The sequence below is a fragment of the Hyaena hyaena genome, unplaced genomic scaffold (genome assembly GCF_003009895.1).
Source record: "Hyaena hyaena isolate Hyena2069 unplaced genomic scaffold, ASM300989v1 scaffold_485, whole genome shotgun sequence".
NCBI classification, from domain to species: Eukaryota; Metazoa; Chordata; class Mammalia; order Carnivora; family Hyaenidae; genus Hyaena; species Hyaena hyaena.
The window spans coordinates 1,104,128-1,127,562 of NW_024081115.1; the positions used below are offsets into that span (position 1 = coordinate 1,104,128).

Sequence of the window (23,435 nt, forward strand, 5' to 3'; positions counted from 1 at the left end):
TTGATTGTCATATAAAATGCACTATTCTAAAATATCATTGACAAGTTTGTTTAAATATTCATTTTAAAATTGTCAATAGGATACTTAGAAAACTATCCACGTTCTTTAAAAAGTCTATTTAAATGTTTTTATATTTTCTAGTTACTTAAAAGTACAATATAAGACAGGAAGGATACTAAAATTTTAATTTGAAACAAGTACTTTTTAAATGAAAAAACAAGTAAGTACCTGTTTTATTTTTTTTATTTGTATATAGCTCAGGTGTCTCGAGAAGTCAATAGATTCTACAAAGATCATATTAATTTTAAAACACATCTTAAAGTTTCTAGAGAAGATAATACAATCATTTATTTAGAAAAGCAAACAAAATGCATGGCAAACTAATAAAAAAAATAACTGAGCTTATTTGTAAATCCTTGTCTAAAATAATCTTTTACAGGTGTTCCATATAGGGAATTGTTCATTGAAGTCTGCATAATAATATGCTCTGCATGTGAGAAGACTCATAATATAAAGCGTTTGGTAGATGAATGCATTTTTATTTTTTTAACCTTAAAGATAAAAATACCAGTTATTTCCCTAGCAAAGCATGGGCTATTTGGGAATAGAATAGAATTTCAGGGCACCTGGGTTGCTCAGGTAGTTGGGCATCTGACTTTTGATTTCAAGTCAGGTCATGATCTCACAGTGAGATTGAGCCCCTGTGGGGCTCTGCGCTGGGCATGGAGCCTGCTTGAGATTATTTCTCTCCCTCTCTCCCTATCCCTCTCACACTGCTCTTTCTCTCGCTCACTCTCTCTCTCAAATAAATAAATAAATAAACTTAAAAAGAGAGAGATAATTGCAATTTGGAAGAAACAAACTTTGCAAAACCATACCCATGTCCCAGAAACAAAGGAGAGGCATGCTTTATTACAAGGGGTAAGTTGGGAAGGCTGCTAAAATCTAAAAGTCCATTGGAGTCAACTGGAAGTTTGAAGTATGGTGGCTTCTCATTGGCTGAGCTGTTGTCCAGGTGGATAAGCAAAGTGTTTCTTCCTCAGGCTGGAATAGTAAAGTTATATCTGATGCAAGTTCAAGTCCCTGTAGGGTCAAGTCCATCTCTTCCTATTGGGTCTGAAATTGAATACTAGTGAGAGTGTGAGACCTCCTCCTGCTGAATCCTGATTCCATTTTAGTGAGGTTTCCCATTACTAATATTCACAATTTCAGAACAGCAGTCTTATTTCCTCTTCATCTTCCTCAGTTCTCAAAGCTAGCAGAAACTTCTCTGTGATGTTCCGATGAAGAGTTGATATACTTATTTTCAGTTCAAATCTTCAGTGATCATTTAAATGGAGAGTAAATCAGGGTGAGAACAAAAAGGAACTGTGAGATTCTTGTAGAATAATGATTGAAATGCCAATATGTGAACATTCACATATTCAGTGTGGTGTGTGTGCATGCACCTAAGGGTGCCTGTTAGCAGAGGAGATAGCCCTTCCTGTGATAAGAGCTTGCCTTTAGGAGAATAGAACTAGCAGATGTGGAACATTATCGTCATTTATTTTTGCCCCAATTTAAGTCTGTGTGATATAAGAATTATATCAAATGTTGACGTTTCATTGGGAGTTTTCTCCTTCAATTTTTATCTCCCTTCATAAAATCTTCCTGGCAAAATGTGTATGTGAATTTCCTCGCCAACGTTGGAAGAAATTCAGACTTATTCTAACCCTTACTGACAATGTGAGTTAAGATGGTGATTTTCACAAAGGGAACAAAGATTCTTATTCCAATTCTAATTTGTTCTCATAAAATTCTATTGGTAAAGAATAAGCATTCTATTTGCTATTGCAAATGCAAGAATAAGCATTCTTTACCAATAGAATTAGCATTTTTCCCAATCTAAATTTAAGATCTACTAAGGTGTGAAAGGATCAATGGTTGGCTATGAGTTTAATAAATTATGAAAAGAGCTGGATTAAGCCTTAGTATTACCTATCTTGGTGCAATCATGTCATTCTATAAGGTCATTTAGATGTGTGGAAACCTATTTAGTAGTTTAGGAGGGCATATAAAGGTAAAGAAAAATGAATTTAACTTTGTATGGTCTTTAATAATTGCTAAGATCCTTGATTACCCTCCCATTGGACAAAGATTCACAGTGGAATCTACTTAAAAAGGAGCAAGTGATAGTAATTCATAATTAAATGTGACTATTTTCAGGTTAATTAATATTACTGAGGTTAATTCCAATATAAATTAAGTAGTCAATTAAATAAATTAAACATTTAATAGGCAGAGGGAAATGAGAATTTGGGGATGTTAAAAGCATCTTAATTTGTACCAGGTTACAACAATGAGTATTACCATTTATACACAAAATTCCTAAAATGAAATATAGTGAACTGAATGATTGTTTAATGATGTTAAAACTTCACTAAGAAATATGTACAGATAAAAAAATACTTTTGTATTCATCAGACTACTAGACCATGCCTCTCAAAAGTACCAAGTTTATTCAATTCCTACAAGTATTTAAAGAAAGTTTTTTACCTTTCTCTCTTTTTGTGATTAAAAAAATGTTATTTATTTTTGAAAGAGAGAGAGAGAGGAGAGAGTGAGTGGGGAAGGGGCAGTGAGAAAAGGAGACAGAATCTGAAGCAGACTCTAGGTTCTGAAATGTCACCACAAAGCCTGATATGGGGCTCAAATTCAGAACAGTGAAATCATGACCTGAGCCGTAGTCAGAGGCTTAACAGACTGAGCCACCCAGGTGCCCCCACCTTGATCTTAATCTTTAGATACAACCCCTGAGTTATATGTGGCGTACATATAGAGTCCATATATATATAGCTGTAGTATATATGTATAGTATATATATATATACTATATATATATATGTAGTATATATATATATATACTATATATATATATAGTTGTATGACTTTTATAAGTGTTATTTCAAAAACGTGCAAGAAATCAAAGTGCTATTCTGTGTGGTTCAACTCAGGATATAGCTTTTAAAGCAAGACATATGATTGAATTCATCAGAAGCTTATAATCTTTTAAAAGTCATGGTATAGTCAAATGAATTACTTTCCATGCCCATGTGTAGTCTATTCCTTCATTGACTTTGGGTTTGGCCATGGGACTTTGGACAATGGTAAATGAGCAAATGTGACACAAATGGAAACTTGATCAAGCTTATATATTGGTCTTGAGCTCTCAAAATACTTCCATAAGACCACTATTTAAGGAATAGTGCTCTCACCTACTGGAAGATGAGAATTCACAAGGAGAATTGAGGTACTCCATCCAATAGCCAGAAACAGAAGCCAGCAGCATGAGCATGATTCTGAATGAGAAGAACTGTGCTTGGCTAATATCATCCTAATTGCTGGTTCTCAGAATCACAGGCTAGTAAATGAGTGTTACTTACAGTTAATACATTTTGGAGTGATTTGTTGAACTTCAACAGATAACTTACATAGACTCATACTTTCCTAACTTAATTTTTATCTTTTACATCAATCACTCTAGTTGGATAGTCTAGCTATACAGCTCATTTCCTTTCTCAGATCATAATGGGAAAGAGATTTAAGGCACATATGTTGGGAAAGAAAAGATATCCTATAAGTAGCAGTATGACAAAAAGTCTGAGTCATACACAGCTTAATAAACTCAGAGATGTTTCAGGATCAGGTAATGAGTTGTAAAGGAAATAAATCTAAGAATCCATGGAGCACAAATCCTGTGTCTCTCACTCCATCACCTTAGATTAGCTAAGAGCCTTTTCATTTATCTATAAATGAATAAATGATTTTAAGCCCCTTTCACTCCCACTTAAATTATTTTATTTTGTGTCATCATACCATGTATTCTTACTGATTTCTGCTTCATGCTTCAAATTTAATTTGTTATTTGAATGTGAAAATTGATTTTGCATAGATATAGTAAACTGTATCTGCTTATTAAGTGATAAGTTTCAATAAAAAATCATCTTAAAACAAACTTCCACAGTCAATTTTCATCTTATATTACTGCATATTGTAGACATATTATCAAAAGGAATCAGCAATAACCAGGAAGTATTTAAAATTCAGCTAATTCATTGCCATATAGTTTATGAGATCAGGTAGCTTTGTGTGGACTTTTTTCCATGATTTATTAAGGAATGAGTGCGACTACATAGAGGCATCACAAAACCTCTGAAAATATTTTAAACTATCCAAAGAAATTAGAGTTGCTTTTTCTTCTGCATCCTTTCCTGCAAGTTCAAAAATTCATTTTACAACTACTAGTCGGAATGGGAAGAAATATTCCAATTAATTGGCTTCAGATGGATGAAAAAAACACCTCTAGCTTAGCTTCTGAGTCTCTTGACTGATTCCAACAATTGATCACCCCATCAGTGCAGTTTTGGAATCTGGAAGGATGACTAGGCCAGGTGTCAAGACGTTTTGATGCAGATTAATTTATCCATTCAACAAATGTTTTTGAATGTCCATTATATCTCAGCCCTGTCCTATGATCCAGAGATACAAAATTGCACAAAATGGGCAAAAATTCTAATCTTTCGGAGCTTATATACCAATTTTATTCCAAACACTGAATTGTCTTAGAGCTGCCCAACAGAAAACAGAATTAAGAACCCCCAACCCCAAATTGGTTCACTGATGTTTCCACACATTCACTAAGAAATATAAAAGATTACTCATATATTGAGACTTTCTGGTTATGGCATGGTAGGTATTCAAGTTGGTACAAATGGTTTTAATGAAGGGAGAAAGATGTGTGATTTGCAGCTAGGGGATGCATCTGGAGTGAGGGTGCCCCCTACCAGAAAGGATGATTTTTTTATAGTTTCAACTTGCCCAGTGCCCGAGGAAGGCAGACATGGACATTCTTATTGGCTTGCCCAGATGTGGAGCAAGGAAAAAGGGAGGGACGGTGTCTGAAATTTGTCAGGGGTCAAACATAAAAAACGGAATCAGATTCCATTAAAATTCCATTAAAATTGGGCCGCCTGAGTGGCTCAATCAATTAAGAGGCCAACTTTAAATTTAGGTTCAGGTCATGATCTCATCATCGTGGGATCTATCCCTGCTTTCACCTCTGTGCTGGACATGGAGCCAGTTTGAGATTCTCTCTCCCTTTCTGTCTCTGTCCCTCTCCTCCACTCGCTCTCACTCTCTCGGAAAAAATAACAAAATAAAATTCATCTGTGATATTAGACTGATAACTAAAATGTGTGATATTTAATTTAATTGTGTTTTTTAAATTATTTTTTTCTTCCTTAAATAGTTTATTGACAAGTTGGTTTCCATTAACACCCAGTGCACATCCCAACAAGTGCCCTCCTCCATGCCCATCACCCCCCTTCCCTCTCCCCCACCTCCATCAGCCCTCAGTCTGTTCTCAGCATTCAAGAGTCTCTCCTGTTTTGCCTCCCTCCCTCTTCCCAACTACTTTTCCCTTTCTTCTCTCACTTCGTCCTCCATTAACTTCCTCCTGATCCACCTGTATGTGCAGACATATGGTATTTGTCCTTCTCTGTCAGACTTATTTCACTCAGCATAACACCCTCAAGGTCCATCCATGTTGCTACAAACGACCATTTTTCATTCTGTCTCATTGCCATGTAGTATTCCATTGTAAAAATATACCATATCTTCTTGATCCATTCATCATTTGATTGACACTTAGGTTCTTTCCATGCTTTGGCTATTGCTGAGAGTGCTGCTATGAACATTGGGTACATGTGCCCCTATGCATCAGCACTCCTGTATCCCTTGGGTAAATTCCTAGCAGTGCTACTGCTGGGTCATAGGGGAGTTCTAGTGTTAATTTTTTGAGGAACCTCCATACTGTTTTACAGACAGGTTGCACCAGCTTACATTCTCACCAACAATGTAGGAGGGTGCCCATTTCTCCACATCCTTGCCAGCATCTAGTCTCCTGATTTGTTCATTTTAGCCACTCAGACCAGCATGAGGTGGTGTCTCAGTGTGGTTTTGATTTGTATTTCCCTGATGATGAGGGACGCTGAGCATCATTTCATGTGTCTGTTGGCCATCTGGATGTCCTCTTTGGAGAAGTGTCTGTTCATGTTTTCTGACCATTTCTTCACTGGATTATTTGTTTTTCAGGTGTGAAGTTTGATGAGTTACTTATAGATATTGGATACTAGCCCTTAATCTGATATGTCATTTGCAACTATCTTTTCCCATTCCATCAGTTGCTTATTAGTTTTATGGATTGTTTCCTTTGCCATGCAGAAGCTTTTTATCTTGATGAGGTCCCGGTAGTTCATTTTTGCTCTTGATTCCCTTGCCTTTGGGGATGTGTCAAGTAAGAAATTGCTGCGGTGGAGGTAAAGGAGGTTGTTTCCTGCTTTGTCCTCTAGGATTTTGATGGTTTCCTGTCTTACATTCAGGTTCTTTATCCATTTTGAGTTTATTTTTGTGCATGGTGTGAGAAAATGATCTAGTTTCATTCTTCTGCATGTTGCTGTCCAGTTCTCCCAGCACCATGTGTTAAAGAGGCTGTCCTTTTTCCATTGGATGCTCTTCCCCACTGTCAAAGATTAGTTGGCCATACACTTGTGGGTCCAATTCTGAATTCTCTATTCTATTCCATTGGTCTATGTGTCTGTTTTTGTGCCAATACTATATTGTCTTGTTGATTATAGCTTTGTAGTAGAGGCTAAAGTCTGAGATAGTGATGCCTCCCATTTTGGTTTTCTTCTTCAGTATTACTTTGGCTATTCAGGGTCTTTTGTGGTTCCATACAAATTTTAGGATAGTTTGTTCTAGTTTTGAGAAGTATGCTGGTGCAATTTTGATTGGGATTGCATTGACTGTGTAGATTGCTTTAGGTAGTAATGATATTTTAATTATATTTATTCTTCCAATCCATGAGCATGGAATGATTTTCCATTTCTTTGTGTCTTCTTCAATTTCCTTCATAGGTTTTCTATAGTTTTCATCATACAAATCTCCTATATCTTTGGTTAGGTTCATTCCTAGGTATTTTATGTTTTTTTGTGCAATTGTGAATGGGATCAGTTTCTTGATTTCTCTTTCTGTTGCTTCATTATTGGTGTATAAAAATGCAACCGATTTCTGTACATTAATTTTGTGTCCTGCAACATTGCTGAATTCATGGATCATTTCTAATAGGCTTCTGGTGGAGTCAATTTAATTGTGTTTGAATTCACGTATGTAAGCCAATATGGTGCTCTAATAGATCCATAGCCTAAAGCTGGTAAGGGAGGTGAAAATTCTATTCAGTGTCTTGTCAAGAACCCATATTGTACCCTGAGTATTTTGAGAAGGGAAATGAGTATCTTGGTCACTATCAATAACGTCTGGAACTTCAAAAGAATTAAGAAGTATCTATTGAAGCACTGAATTGTGGCTCTGGTGTGTGCAGAGATAAGTGTGATTTAGATTTAGATTTTGGTATTTATGATGATATTGCCAAAGCTCTTTATCCTGAAGGAGATAAAAAATTGCTTTGATTGGTTGGACCAGACAGCCAGACCATAAGCAGTGGCTCAGGAGTCTAGGAAAATGTTCAGATGAAAGGTGTATTGTATTGAGATATCATATGGGCAGTCAGCTCAACGTGTATTATATTGAGATATCATATCGCAGACAAACTGGTTGAGAAGCTACTGGCGTAGGCACTAAATGAAACATATTAGTCAAGTCTATAGAAACTAAATATTTTCCAGTTGATGATTGTATGAAACTAGTGATTTCATTAATAGTGGATATGGTAAGCTTTAATTGAAGAAACTATGCTATTAAGGATATGGTAATCCACTATTAGATACCTTTCATTTTTAAATTAAAAATTTTTAATTAATTAAAATTTCATTTTTAAATTATTTTTTTTTAGAGAGAGATCACACAAGAGTGGGTAGAGGGGCAGAGAGGGAGAGAGAGAGAGAATCTTAAGCAATCTCTACACTCAGATATCAGTGGTAAGATATCTCAAAGTAGTTTTGTTCTTGCAAATTGGGAACTCGTAGTTGAGGGCATGATTTAAGCCCTCACAGGGATCTGAATATTAGGCCTAACTACTTGTATAACTCAGTACTGGTAATGAAGAAATGGCATAAATATCTTAATATTTCTCTCCTTGATCTTTCACCACCAAGGAAATAAGGAAAAACTTGTAATTTCTTATTTTCTATTACCGTCCCCATGTCATAAAGGGCTTCTATTGTTAACTGAGTGTAAAACATTTAATATTAGCACATGCCAAATTTAATTACTTCCTAACCTCATTAATTAACTTTGAAAAGCCTTGGTTTTCTTCAGTGTGTTTCTTTTACCTCTAAATTCAGAGAGACGAAATGTTTTACGGAGTTCCCAGTACTGATAATTCTCTGCATTCCTTCATTGTAAAACTATGAAGACATAGGGGCGCCTGGGTGGCTCAGTCGGTTTCAGTTAAGCGTCCGACTTCAGCTCAGGTCATGATCTCAGGGTACATGAGTTCGGGCCCCACGTTGGGCTCTGTGCTGACAGCTAGCTCAGAGTCTGGAGCCTGTTTCAGATTCCATATCTCCCTCTCTTTCTGACCCTCCCCTGCTCACACTGTCTCTCTTGCTCTCTCTCAGAAATAAATAAAAACATTAAAAATTTTTTAAAAAATTATGAAGACATATGGTTTTCCTCCTTCTCAGGAGTCATAAGCCTCCTTGAGGAGAAGAAAACCGAGTATCTGAGGACCTACTGTGTGCCAAAAATTGAACAAGACATAAAAAATTAAACGTAAGTACTACAGGATACCTTTTGTATGATTAGCAAACCAAGATTCCAAGAACTTGAGTGCTTAGGACAGGATGTTCAGCTAGAAGTGAGGATATAGGCTTTGCAGGCCTATAGGTGAATGATCCCTCATCACCTCTTCTCTCATCTCCAAAGTGCTGCCTCCACTGTCAGTGACTCACTCGTTGTAGTATTGCCAACAGGTTATAACAGAAGTTCACTAATAGCTTACTGAGTAATCTGTCAAATTATTTGGAGTTTTATTTTGCCATTATAATTACTCATACTCTGAGCTATGTCAGGGGATGTAATATAAATATAACCAACAAATAGTCAGGAAAGATCTACACTGCAAAAGCAATTGTCTTGCAATCAAGATACATAAAGTCCTGGTCACACCACTAGCTTCATCACCTTGTCCAACTTATAAGATCCCTCTGGCATTTAGGTTTCTAAAGTCACTTCCTGTCCTAAAATGCTAAGTTCTTATCTGAAATTTACTAGACCTATCTATGATTAGTCAGTGATGAAGTAAACCTATAAGCTAACTTAACTGAATATTTTTTGAAGAATATTCAATAATTTGTTTTTATAAATGTCCAATGGACTAATTCAGTAAACACATTCTCCCCCTCACCCAGGTGGGAAAAAATAGCCCAAACCTAGGAGATACTTTCAACTCAGTCTCTTATCTCTGGATTAGGTTCTCTTTGAGACGCTTGTCATATTGTCAGATAAAGACAAGCAATGCTTTGGAAATTATAGTGCCCCACAAGAGTGAAGGCACACAATTTTGATATAGGCCAGAAATGCCATGTTCTGAAGTTAATAGACTAAAATATAAAGTGAATACAAATATAAAATATAAAATGAATAGAAAATAAGTCATAGCAGATTTCTTCCAATGAGATAAAATAAAGTGGTGAGTCATAAATGTAGCTGAAGATAATGAATGAAAGAAAAAGGTTAGTATTTAGGAAAATAAATGCACAATAATATTACTTTTAAATATTGGAATCACATTAATTTTAACATGCACATTGTGAAGTAACTTGTGAGCACAAAAACTTTTGATTATTAATAAGTTAATAAGTCTTTAAGGCAGATACTGATCAAACTATTATAATAATTTTTAACGCCATTCCTTAAGAGTACTAACATCCTGTTATTTGTATTCTTTATTAACAAAAGTTTTCCTTACATCCATTTGAACTCTAATTAGATTTTTTTTATTAGATGGTGAGCATGCTGATTAGCTAATGTAGCAAACCCCTTGACAGAACTCTAAGAATAAATTAACAAAATAAAACAGTGGCTCATCATTCAATAGTAATTAACCCTCAAGTATTTTTCCACGCTCGGTACGCAGATAAAAGCATACTCACCTTCGACTTACAATGACATTCCCAAATCACTGACATCCTCCCCGCCACCAATTACACTCTCTCAGAAACAGTCTGTTAGCTTCCTTCTACAAATACAAATCTTTCCAGGTTTAGAATGAGAATATGAGAAGTCTGTGATTTATTTTTTCACATATTCTCTGCTCTTTGCCTTTTATCTCAGTTTATATTCTATCACCTAGGGGAGACTTGTGTGAGGAACTTGATGAGTTCATTTTATAAACCTACAAATTAATTGTTGTCCAAGTTTGGAGTGACACGATGATGGAAGCAATGTGGTTCCCTAAGACATTTTTATGATTCAAATGGTCAGGACTGTTTAATGTCTCTTGAATTTTATTTGTCAGAACAAAAGCACTCTCTCAATTAGCTGAACTTTAAAAATGATTGTCACTGTGACAGCTGAGCAGGTAAAGCAATTCTATAGCAATTGTCTTTTAAGGAAGACGTGGAAAATATTTGATTAGGTAGCTTGGCCATTGTTTAAACTGGAGTTGTAATTAGGCAACCTTTACTTATTCAATATGTCATCATTAATTTTAATCAGACATATTTGTTGTTGTTTGTCTCCTACAAGAGGGGGGAAATCTAATTACTTTCTAATGCAATATTTACATATATATCTGCCTAAGACCAGATGAAGTGTTACTCTAATGAAATAGCAATCTTTCTGACATCCTGATAATGAAATGACCCAATATTGATTGACTTTTGATACACAAAGCTGTTGTTGACGCATTTTTGCATACTGATGATGTTATGTTAAATTGCAAGTCACTTTTCTGTTGCTGTATACTGAGAAAGACTATGCTCAGCTGAGTTGTTTTGAATTCAGAATTAAAGATATTCCATTTCTATATTTGAATCGAGACAAAATTATCATAGGTATAGTAAGACAAAACTAGAGTGGGAGAATATAATCATAAATTATAATAATAATTTCTATACTAAGATGACATGTTAACCAGTAGCAATATGCTCATAAAGTAGTCAGTTAAAATATAATTTTCTAAATTGTTTTTTATACCGTGGTATACTTGGTATATAACGGTATATTAATTTCAGGTGTGTGATGTAATGATTTGACATTATTTTAATAAATTTTTAAATATATTTTATTTATTTTTGAGAGAGAGACAGCAGGTACAGGGGAGGGTCAGAGAGAGGGGGAGACACAGATTCCAAAATAGGCTCCAGGCTCTGAACCAGCTGTCAGCACAGAGCCCGACGCAGGGCTTGAACCCACGAACCGTGAGATCATGACTTTAGCCGAAGTTGGACACTTAACTGACTGAGCCACCCAGGCGCCCCAATGATTTGATATTATGATCACTACAATAAGTCTAGTTACCATCCATTAATTCTCAGATAAGTATTCTTGTTAATTGAAATTAAGCATAATGCTTGTGTGTGAGGAGACATTTTTTTTAACATTAAACTTCAGAGTTTTCTCTTGTGGCCACCACTAGTGCTAATACCATGAATAAAACAGCTATTTTCATATTTAGAAAGAATGTTCATTATTCACTTAAATTGGAAGATGATATTCCTTTCAGGATGAAACATAATTGTTTTGAGATTAGAGAGATTGTAGGGCATGTGCACACAGGCAGGCGCGCACACACACACATTAAATGTTTCAGCTTCATTACTATCAAATAATCTTTCCATTTACATCCTCTCCTAGTCCAAGATTCATCTCTCAAATCTGGCCCCAATCCCGTCCAGGAGCCTAATTCTGTACTTAATGGTCTTCTAGCTCCCTGACCTTCTCACACCATCCCTGACTGTGCCCTGTGGATCCATGAGCCTTACCCTGTCTTCCTTATGCCCCTGGAGACCCAGGGGTAGAGAGATGATGTATAAGAAATGAATTGCGCACCTAAAACTAATATAACACCATATGCTAACTGTTCTGAAATTAAAATAAGTGAGTTGTAGGGTGCTACTTATTTAGAGACAGCAAGGAAAGAACAGCGGAAGTGTGATGATTTGTTCTGTAGGGGGACCAGAGACTGGCCCAACTAGTAGAACTAATGCAGCTAAGGAAGAAAACAAACATCTAAGCATTTCAGGAGAAGGATTTGACAATAATGAATCCCGTATTACTGATGATGTATAGATGGGGTGAGAGAGCAATTATTTCTATTGTTAGCAATAATAATAATAAAATCGCTAATGTGTATCGGTGCTTCCTGTTTGCCAAGCACTATGCTAAGCAACACACTTGCCCTGATCATTCAAACCTCACAAAGCACACAAAAACCCATGAGTTTGGGAACCAAGTTACCTGGGTCCACCCCAGCCTTACTACTTCATAAATATGTGACCTTGGTCTATTGTTTAATCTCTTTTTACCTCCATTTTCTCTTCTCTAAATCTTTAGCCTGCCTCATATATTTGTAGTAAAGATTAAATGAATTAATACAGAGTTAGTTGTTACAAAATAAAAACTCAACTCATTAAAACGCCAAAAATGATTGAGTACCTATTGTGGGGCAGGTACTATACTAAGCACTTAAAACGTGTTGTTAAGCAAATGGAAACCAATTCTTGACCACGTGATTGTGTTCATGAGAGTAACATTCAGTGCACCCATTACCATTATTGTTCCTGCTATTGAATTCATTTCCCAGATGATAGTGAGGCTTAGAGATAGTTTGAAGGAGGAGAGCTTGTCTTCTGAGCATGAGGAAATTTTAGCAAGGTCATGAGTTTTGAAATAGTCATGGTAGAAAATAGGAAAGATAATGGACCTGAGAAATGAAGAAGCATTTGTGCCCAGTTATGGGTGAAGACCATGGATGCATTCTAATATGTATAAAATGATCTTCATGGTTATATAATTCTTCCAGTCATGTAGGTCCCAACCTTGGAGCTCTCCTTGACTCTTATCTACATCTCACATTTCACATATCATCCATCAGCACATTCTGTTGGTTGCTAATTTAAATATGTCTACAATTTGACCATGTCTTATAATGTCCACATTCACCAACTAATCTGAGTTTATGATGACTCCTTGGATACGTTATTGTCACAGCCCTTCGCTCCTAACATCCTACCACATTGCCTACAGCTGGAAGTCATATCATGGTCCCCCAGTGTTCACATCTTTCTCAGAATGAAATAATACATTCCCTACCATGGAAATTCCCTCTTATTTTAGTTTTATCATTTGTGAATCCACTTTACTGACTCTTTCAACATACCAAGTGTATCCCCCACACACACACACACACAAAGTTTATCCCACTTGCCAGGAATGTCCTCTTTTCTGTACCCTTATGAATCCAACACTGCATTTAGCTGTCAAATACCACTTCACTTTCCTTTATCACAATATATAAGAGGATACCCACACCATTGAAATTCTTTGCCTTTCACTCTATTTTTTTCTTTTCGTCACTTGCTTTGGACTGACAGCTTTCTTTATGACTGTTTCCTTGTGAATTGCCACTTATCCTACTAGAATATAGATTCTTTCAAAGCCCTTAGAGACCTTTCTTCAGTGCCATTTCCTTTCCTCAACATCAGCACCATGCCTAGTCTGTAGATAATTCAATAATGCCGGAGGCCGGCTCTGGCCGGGTCCAGGGGTCCCTGAAGGATGGACGGTGTGGGCGCGGGAGGGATGAGAGAACCTCAAGAGTCTTTCTGGTCACCAGACAGGCATCTCTGCTCTGACTGGGGCTCAACTTCATCTCATAATTAAGTGTTCGGGGGATGGCACAGAAGTGGCATTTGCCTTAGACAATGATTTCTGATGACAAGCTTCTTTGATATGTAAGACACTGCCAGAAAATAGATTTGTAGAAGACTCATGCATAACCTTTATCAATAGTGATTGAGGTTGTGTGGTAGGAACCCCTCCCTAAGGAGAAAGAAAAAATTGAAGAAGAGAGAAGAGAAGACTTCAAGGTCACCTAGATATGAGTCCAGCTGCCTACATCCCACATGTTCTTATAAACTGAAACAACTTAATCAGACTACATGTTTATGTGTATTACCATATATGGGAGACAAAGGAATAGAAAATGCATAAAAAAACCTATGCCATATGATGGGGGCGCTCAGTTCTTTTGGGTACGAACCCAACTGAGCGGTGCTGGCAAAATAAAGTTGCTTCCTGGAGAGAAAAGTCTCGGTGTCACGACTCTCTGAGCGAGAATCCTGCAACAGTAGGTGACGTAGATGCTTATCCTATGGGGAAGGGAGGTATCTTTAGTATACCAGACAATGTTTTTAGCATAAAAAGGGTGAAGTTAGTTCTTTGTGAGCAGGGGTCAATAGCTTGTTTAAGGAGAAGCATTAAGAAAAACAGGTCTTTCAGGAAACACCTTTGCTCCCATAATCACAAAATAAGAAGTTCCTACAATAGGTTCCTTTACAGGGTGCAATCAGCATATTCAAGGCCAGAATAAGTCACTCCGAATACTGATCACAAGATGCCCTGGGGGTCGTGCTCCAAGCACAAACAATTGTGTGGGGGTGGATATTTGCCCTTAACTCTAAATTAGGCTCTTTGTCTCAGGGCCAGGCTCAGTTGTAACTCTTGTGATCTCAACCCCCTTTATTATCTAAGTCTTGGATCTGCAAGGCGCATAGGAAGAGCCTTTTGACAATCATCCGCAGTGCTTTCATCTAAGATCTCTTTTGAAAAGGCAGGAATATGCTTTTCCTTATGAGGAATCTGTGTGGAATATTGGTCTGATCTGGAATATTGTGAGGCCTGGTCAATACCAGCAGTCTCATTTCCAACATGAGCCAGTACTAGCAGAAGGAGATACCAGTTTTCCTTTACCATGGCAGGAGCTGTGCAAACGCTGCCATTTCCTCGCTGTGACTGTCATCCAGTGAGGCCGGTGCGGCTCCCAGCACAATAAAAACTTTATGAAGAAGTGAATGCATGAATGAAAGAATGAATGAATAATAAATGAAAACAATTTTCTTTAGCAGTATGTGGTGTGGTATGTGTAAGAGCACATTGAAGCAGATTGATTCAGGGTTTTTTTTTTCTATCTGTTTATTCAAATTTATACACTAAAGGACCAAAAAGCTTCGGAGTGATATTACGGGTACTGGTAATTTGAAGAGATGAATCATTGGCCCTATGTTAATAAAACTGAAGACAGAATGGGATTGACAGTTTAGAGGAAATAAATAAACCTCAATGAGATTGAAAATACTTTGTAGGAAGGCACTAAGAATTTAATGGCAAAAAGATTGTTCTGAATAAAGTGAAGAAAAAAGTATTCTTATTAACACGTGGGCCATATGGAATAGAAATGATTCATGTGGAGTTTACCTTCAAAATTCTAAACTTATTAGCTCCAGAAGTTACCTAAACATAAAAACGTAATTTCTATAAATGAAGTTTCTTGAATTAAGCTAAATGTATTTAGAAACGTTAATGGATTAGTATTGTTAGTTGATCAGCACCAAATGCATCACTGAATATAGGAGAAAGTTGGTGACTGATGCCCAGGTTCCTTTTAGCTTTGCTGAGGGCGCTACATGCCCCCAGTGATTGTAGACTTTGGAGGAGTTAATGCGCTCCAGATCTGAGTGCAAGGTCTAGTACTGTGATGGCCACTAGTCATATGTGGTTATTTAAACTAAATTCATATTAATTAAAATTAATACGATTAAAAAATTCCATCCCTCATTCAGGTTAGCTATATCTTAACTGCTCAAAAGCTATATATAACTAGTGGCTATCATATTGGGTTGTACAGATATAGAATGTCTCATTTACCTCGGTGTGCCTGGGTGGCTCAGGTGGTTAAGTGTCCAACTCCTGATCTCGATTCAGGTCATGATCTCACAGTTCATGGTGTTGAGCCCTCGGTTGGGCTCTCCACTGACTGCGCTTGGGATTCTCTGTTTTCCTCTCTTTCTGCTCCTCCCTCACTCATTCTTTTTTTTTTTTTTCTCTGTCTCTCAAAATAATAAACTTAAAAAAAAAGAATGCCCCATTTGTCTCAGAAAGTGCTATTAAAGAGTGCTGGCCTAGTAGGTCATCACCAAGACACCCAGGAGTATAGTGTCTATAGCTATACTTCAAACTATAAATAACATAGTAGCTTGTTAATGTTGATATACTAGTAGGTTGTTTGTTTATATGACTTGCAATGAACTATCTCTCTTTTCAAAAAGTGGCATTTTTTTTCTTGAAAGAATTGGTAGGTTTTGAGATAAGATATGGTAATTATTAGAAATATTGAAGACTTCTAGAAGCCCACATGGAGAGATATATTTCCCTGGAATCCAGTAACCAATGGACTAAAAAAAAAGTGTTGACAAGATTCTCTCCATGAAAGAAAAATACCCCTTGTATTTGGCTGATTCATATTAGAAATGAGACATAGCAAACAATGCTATATGTATCTTACTTTTAATTAGACAACATTGTTTTTTACTTTTGTCATTTTCAAAAGTGTTTAGAATAAAATGGGATATTAAAGGAATATATCAGGGGCACCTGGGTGGCGTCCAACATTGGCTCAGGTCATGATCTCATGGTTTGTGGGTTCGAGCCCCACATTGGGCTCTGTGCTGACAGCTAGCTCAGAACCTGGAGCCTGTTTCAGATTCGATATCTCCCTCTCTCTCGACCCTCCCCCGTTCATGCTGTCTCTCTCTCAGAAATAAATAAAACATTTTTAAAAAAGGAATATATCAGATAATAGGATGTACAACAATCAACATTCTTAAACATAGATGAATTCATTACAAAAGGTGGTGATGTTCAGCAGGAGGAGTTTGGGTCACAGAAGTATGAATTGATTTGCGTATCAAATTCAGTGGTTATGGGATTGCCCACTTACATCTCAATTTATGCTGCCTTTTTATTCCTGGCATATACATCAGGACCAAACAAATATTCTACTTGTTATATATGATTGGTAAGGCAATTAGTAAGCAATGGACCAAGAGGGGGAATGTGTATGAGAAGAGGTAGAGTCATAGGCTCATGTCTAGAGATGCTTGAAGAAAAGCCACTTTTAGAGAAATTCCATAAAACATAATTGAGGGTGTACCACCTAACTACTAGGTACCCACATGACTTTATTGCATAAATGGCTGATTATCAATGAGAAGCAACCAATTCTTCCTATATGCAGACTTGCAAGCCAGGTTTCATTAGGGAAGACTTTGTTAGTCAGTAAAAATAATTAAATATTGGGAATCTAATTGATCATTCATAATATATTACTAGGACTTATACTTCCTAGACAGGGATGTGAGACAGGCGCCATGGTTCTGTTAGATCTACAACTCTGTGGGACACCCAAGGATGTGGAGAATGATGGATAAAAGTGCCAGAAGCACGAGAAGCATAAATTTGAAATAGTACTGTAAAGAAGGAGGGAAACTTGACAGTTTTCTCCCATCAATATTTATTTCTCAATGAATTTCTAAAACTTTCACCACATTGATATTTAATGCTCCTGCAAGGCCTGTTAAGAATGTTAATGACAACTGATGGCCCAAAGTAGCCTATAGTCCTGAATACCACAATATAGAGCCATTAGACCCTTTTGTGATTGAGCACCTGCAGTGTGGCTAGTCTAAAAGTGCTCTGCAAAATGCATATTAGAATCCAAAAATGTAGTAGGATAAAAATATGTAAAATATCTCATGAAAAACATTATATTGGTACTTGTTAACATGATCTTTTAGATATATGGATGTGTTGTATTGAGGGGGTGATTTAATGAATAATTCATTTTTATATCCCATTGGATCAATGCCTACCCTATTCTGCTTCACTGCAAAATGTGCAATTGATTATATTACTACTGGTCAATAAAAAATGTCCAGTACTACATAGTGTGCCAAGATCTAGCTAAAATCCAACAGGCTTTCTTTTCCTTTATACCAGTGACATTATTGTAAGAAGGCATAATAAAGATTAATGCTTTTAGATAAAGATTGGATAATAATTTATATACAGAAATGTGAGTGGGAAATTAAGCCCTAAGGTATAAATTTCCACCTCCTGAAAAAGAAGTCTGGAGGAAGTGCCCGGCAATCTGCATTAACAAGCTTTCCAGGTTTCTCTGATGCCTACTAGTCTTTGAGAATCTCTGCTCTCAAAAGTAATTTCAAATCATTTCTCCTGGAGGAAGTGTGTTATTTTTTTGGAAATGGTTAAATAATTTTACAATCGTTTCACCAGAGATTTCCATCTCAGGAGAGTTTCTTTTTAACAAAATTATACACTGGTCATCATAAGAAGAAGACATTAAGGGACACCTGGGTGGCTCAGTTGGTTAAGTGTCCGACTTTGGCTCAGGTCATGATCTCCCTGTCCGTGGGTTTAAGGCCTGCATCAGGCACTGTGCTGACATCTCAGAGCCTAGAGCCTGCTTTGGATTCTGTGTCTCCCTTTCTCTCTGCCCCTCCCCTGCTTGCACTCTCTCTCTCTCTCTCTCTCTCTCTCTCTCTAAAACAAATAAACATTTTTAAAAAAGGAGAGATTAAGGATGTTATATTCATAATCATAAATTTTCTCAAACCAGTTATGAATATGTCCATGTGTCTGTCACTAGGTTGTGGGAAGGAATGAGGTAGTCATTTCAGGGATCAATGGCAAGGAGAGAAATTCTAGAGATCTGAGAAGAGGAATATCTTGAGCTTCTCCATCAAATTCTTTTCCTCATCTAGCTTGGCATTACAGGTATTTGTGGATGAGGTAAGTATTAAGGGTGAGCCTTGAATTATTAACAGCAAAGTGATTTATAACTCTATCATCAAGGTGGGTCGTACTTTTCATTGGAAACAAGATATTGGATAACCAAACTTCTAATATTCCCTGAAAAACTAGTGCTTATAAATTACTACATCAGAATAATGTAAAAACCAGTTGTCTTTAAGGTGAACATTCTTACTAAGCCGATCATGCTGATGTTGCATTAGGACTATCATCTGAAAATCACACATAGGGCAGTGGATCTCAAACTTTAACGTACCTACAAACCACCTGAGGAAATTGCAAAAATTCAGATTCTGATCTAGTAGGTCTCAGTTTCTGCATTTCTAAAAGGATCCTAGCTAATGCTGGTCCACTGACTAAACTTTGAATAATAAACACCTTCATGCCAGACCTTTGGAATCTAAATCTGCATTTTTCAAAGTTTATTTATTTATTTTGAGAAAGAGAGTGAGAGTGCACGCACGCACACTCATGTGAGCAGAGGAGGGGTAGAGAGAAAGGGAGAGAATCCCAAGCAGGCTCCGTGCTGTCAGTGTTGAGCCTGATGAAGGCTTCAATCTCACAAACAGTTTAATCATGACATGAGCCGAAATCAAGAGTTGGTTGCTTAATTGACTGAGCCAGCCAGGTGTCCCTAAATCTGCATTTTTAACAAGATTTATGGGTGATTCTTAGGCACATTGAAGTTTGAGACACTCTGATAGCAATGATCCACAGTGATTTACAACTCTGGTTCTACTTCATAATCACCTAGGAAATTTGCATAAATGCCGGGAGCCGCACCGGCCTCGCTGGATGACAGTCTTAGCAAGGATATGGTAGCGTTTGCACAGCTCCTGCCATGAGAAACGAAAACTGGTATCTCCTTCTGCTACTACTGGCTCATGTTGGAAATGAGGCTGCTGGTATTGACCAGGCCTCACAATATTCCCTATTCCCCACGCAGATTGCTTATAAGGAAAGGTATGTCCTTGCCTTTCCAAAGAGAGTTCAGATGATAGCATTGTCAAAAGGCTCTTCCTAAGGGCCTTGCAGATCCAAGACTTACATAATAAAGGGGGCTTGAGTCTGGCCCTGAGGCAAAGAGCCTAATTTAGAGTTAAGGGCAAATATCCACCCACACCCATTTGTTTCTGCTTGGAGCATCTTCTGGCCTTGTATATGCTGATTACTCCCTGTAAAGGAACCTATTGAGGAACTTCTTTTGTGATTATGAGAGCAAAGGTGTTCCCTGAAAGACCTGTTTTTCTTGATACTTCCACCTTAAATAAACAAGCTGTTGACCCCTGCCCACAGAGAAATAACTTCACCCTTTTTATGCTGAAAACTTTGTCTGGTATGCTAAAGATGCCTTCCTTCCCCATAGGATAGGCATCTAAATCCGCTACCTCAATCACTATTGTAAACATTATACATGAGTCTTCTACGTATCTATGTTCCGGGAAATTCTTACATATCAAAGAAGTTTGTTATCAGAAACCATTGTCTAAGGCAAATGCCACTTCTGTGCCATCCCCCAAACACTTAATGATAAAATAAAGTTGAGCCCCAGTCAGAGCAGAGATGCCTGACTGGTGATCAGAAAGAATCTCTGGGGCTCTCTCACTCTCTCTCTCGCCGACACCGTCCATCCTTCAGGGACCCCTGGACCTGCCGGAGTCGGCCTCTGGCATATAAATCTGATTCTTTGGGTCTAATCTGGAACAAATAAATTAGAAATTGTAGGCTATAACCTATTTTAATTGTATTTTGAAAAGTTCCCATGGGTAGTAGGCAAAATAATAGCCCTTCAAAGATGTTCAGGTCCTCATGATTCATACCTGTGATTATCTTACATGGAGAAAGTGACTTTGCAGATGTGATTAATGTTAAAAGAATCTTGATTATCATGGTGGACCCAATGTAAACACAAGAGTTCTTAAAAGCAGAAAATATGTCCCATGTCAGAGAGATGATCACAGAAGGGAGAGAGATACACATGAGAAGAACTCTACTCACCTCTACTTTGCTGGCTTTGAAAATGGATGAATGGGGCCATCAGCCAAGGACTGAAGGTGGCCTATGGATGCTGGAGAAGGCAAGAAATGGAGTCTTTCTTAGAGTCTCTAGAAAAGAACTCAGCTATGCCAAATACCCTGATTTTATCCCTGGGAGATACATATCAGACTTCTAGCTTCAGAACCATAAGATAATATGTTTCACAAGCCTGTGCTGGTGATAATTTTTTTGTAGCAGGAATAGGAAACCAATACCAGCTGATAAGAATATGCAGTCACCGCTCTGAGTCTATAGTAAGAAGCCAGTGGATGGTGTCTGGAGTTCCCTAAACAGAACAATGGTTCCTCATGTCTGAGAGTTATTCAACTTCCAAGAATTTCCTGACCAGCCTAGCCACCCAGTTCAGTGTCTGCCATACAGGGATCTCTGAAAAATTGGGGAACCACTTTGTACCTATAACCTTGAAATTAAGTACACTTTTTCTAGTGTTCATATATTATCCCCTTAATCATTTGTGTATATTGTGCTACGTGGATCACTCACTTATGTGTGTGTGAATATACACACATATATACACGCATACATTCATGTTTACACACACATATGTCTAGATTCCTGTATTTAAAAAAAATGTACAAGAGTTAGTCAAAATAACATCGTTAGGGGCACCTGGGTAGCTCAGTCGTTAAACATTGACTCTTGATTTCGGCTCTTGTAATGACCTCACAGTTCATGAGGGCTTTACTCTGGCAGCACAGAGCCTGCTTGGGATTCTTTCTCTCCCTCTCTCCATTCTTTGGCTCATGCACACACTCTCTTTCTCTTAAAATAAATAAGCTTAAAAAAAAGAAGAAATGTCCTTTAAAAATAACATCTTTAAACCTATGTGTAAACAGCAAAGCATGCCAAAATCTAAAACAAGTCACTATAGTAACCAGTGAGTTAAATGATACCAGATAAATGATCTGGATGTGATAACTCAGAATGTTTGGATTGCTCTTAGAGGTTGCAAACATAACAGAGGCATGCTCACTTGGGTGTATAATAAGCATCTCCAACTCAATATGCCTAAAACATTTGGCAACCCATATTCTGGTTGCTCAGGACAAAACTCTGGCATCATTTTGCTATCCCTGGTTTCTCACCTCTCACATGTCTTCTGTCAACAATTCCCATCATCCTTCTCTCCAAAATGACCATGAACATCATGGGCTTTTAGACCCAGGCTTCCCCTGAAATATATACCAATTGTCTCTATTGATAGCTGTCCCTTCTGCAGAACCTAACTCGTGTTGGTCTGTTCTCTAGGTAGCAGCCAAGAGGATTCCACAAGAGTTCAAGTTAGACTGTACCCCTCTTCGCACATTGTTCTGAAGGCTCGCCATTAAGCGAGAGTCCTCCCTGTTACTCACTAGAGGCTTTTGAGATCAGGAGTCCTGAAAGTAACTCAGTTCAACCCCCCTTTGTTCCCTTCTTATTCCCCACAACTCATGTCAACTTTCACTCTTCCTCAGACACACAGGCAGACGTCTGCCTCAGTTTCCGCACTAGATCCCTCTGCCCTAACTGATCTTCTGTATCTGTATGACTCACTCGCATCTCTTACAAATGTATCCATTGTGGACTTTTTTTCTGCCTTACCAGAAATCTTCACCCCCAACCTACACATACATACTTTATATCCTTCTTTGCTTTATTCGTCTTTAGCTCTACTGCCTGTGTAACTCGTTTTATTTATTATTGTCTTCTTTATTGCTCTTTCCCATGGTGGTATGCAAGCTCCATGAAAGCAATAGCTATTGTCTGACTCCAATCCTATTGGAACTTCAATAGCTCAAGAAGTGATTTGCCCACTGCAGGCATTCGGTAAATATCTGCAAAATGAGTGAAATAACAATAATGATGTTTTCTGAAGAAATAATAGTATTGGTTTACCACTTACGAAGCAGTAAATACAATGATGACTGCATTGCAGACATGCTTTTATTGTTTACAACAAACCTAGGAGAGAGACGCTAACACTAGATTATTTTTACAGAGGAGGTAATAGGCTGGTGGGGGTGAGGGGTAACAAGCACAGCCATGAGGCAGTGTTGGTGATCTAAATCAGAGTCTTCCTGACTGCAGAACGTTTGTCCTGGTTGGCTAACCTGTAGTTAGCCAGGGGTGCTCTGAAAATGTTGTTGATTGATACATCAGGAGATTTTAATACAAATCATTCTTATTATAGGACAAACCATTTGATAGAATTGTACACCTTAATTCTATAAGCAAGCTGGCAAAATTGAAAAATAACTTACAACTAGAGCAAAATTTATCTTTCTGAAAGAGCAAAATTCAGCCAAGTTTGGGCTTCTCTCTCAGGAAACATTATTATGTAGCCATTTCCCCCTGGAGGGACTCAGAATCTGTGTTTTGAAGGAACACCAGACCCACTAATGACCTTCATGGTTCTCAGTGTTATATGAGCTGGTTTATAAAGAAGAATAGAAAGAATTACATCTGTTTCTAGATTGTATCAGAATCATATTTGACTCATTTTATAAT

At 37.4% G+C, this 23,435-nt stretch overlaps 1 long non-coding RNA gene across 1 annotated transcript in view; it reads right to left on the bottom strand.

The window, feature by feature from the left end:
* Window positions 1–807: 807 nt before the first annotated feature.
* Window positions 808–23,435, bottom strand: part of LOC120246720 — a 33,629-nt gene continuing 11,001 nt past the window's right edge. The window contains exons 2-4 of the long non-coding RNA XR_005532115.1: window positions 22,564–22,762; window positions 20,885–20,958; window positions 808–1,317 (exon numbers count right to left, since the gene is read on the bottom strand). This is a non-coding gene — a long non-coding RNA (uncharacterized LOC120246720). The remainder of the gene's footprint in view (window positions 1,318–20,884; window positions 20,959–22,563; window positions 22,763–23,435) is intronic.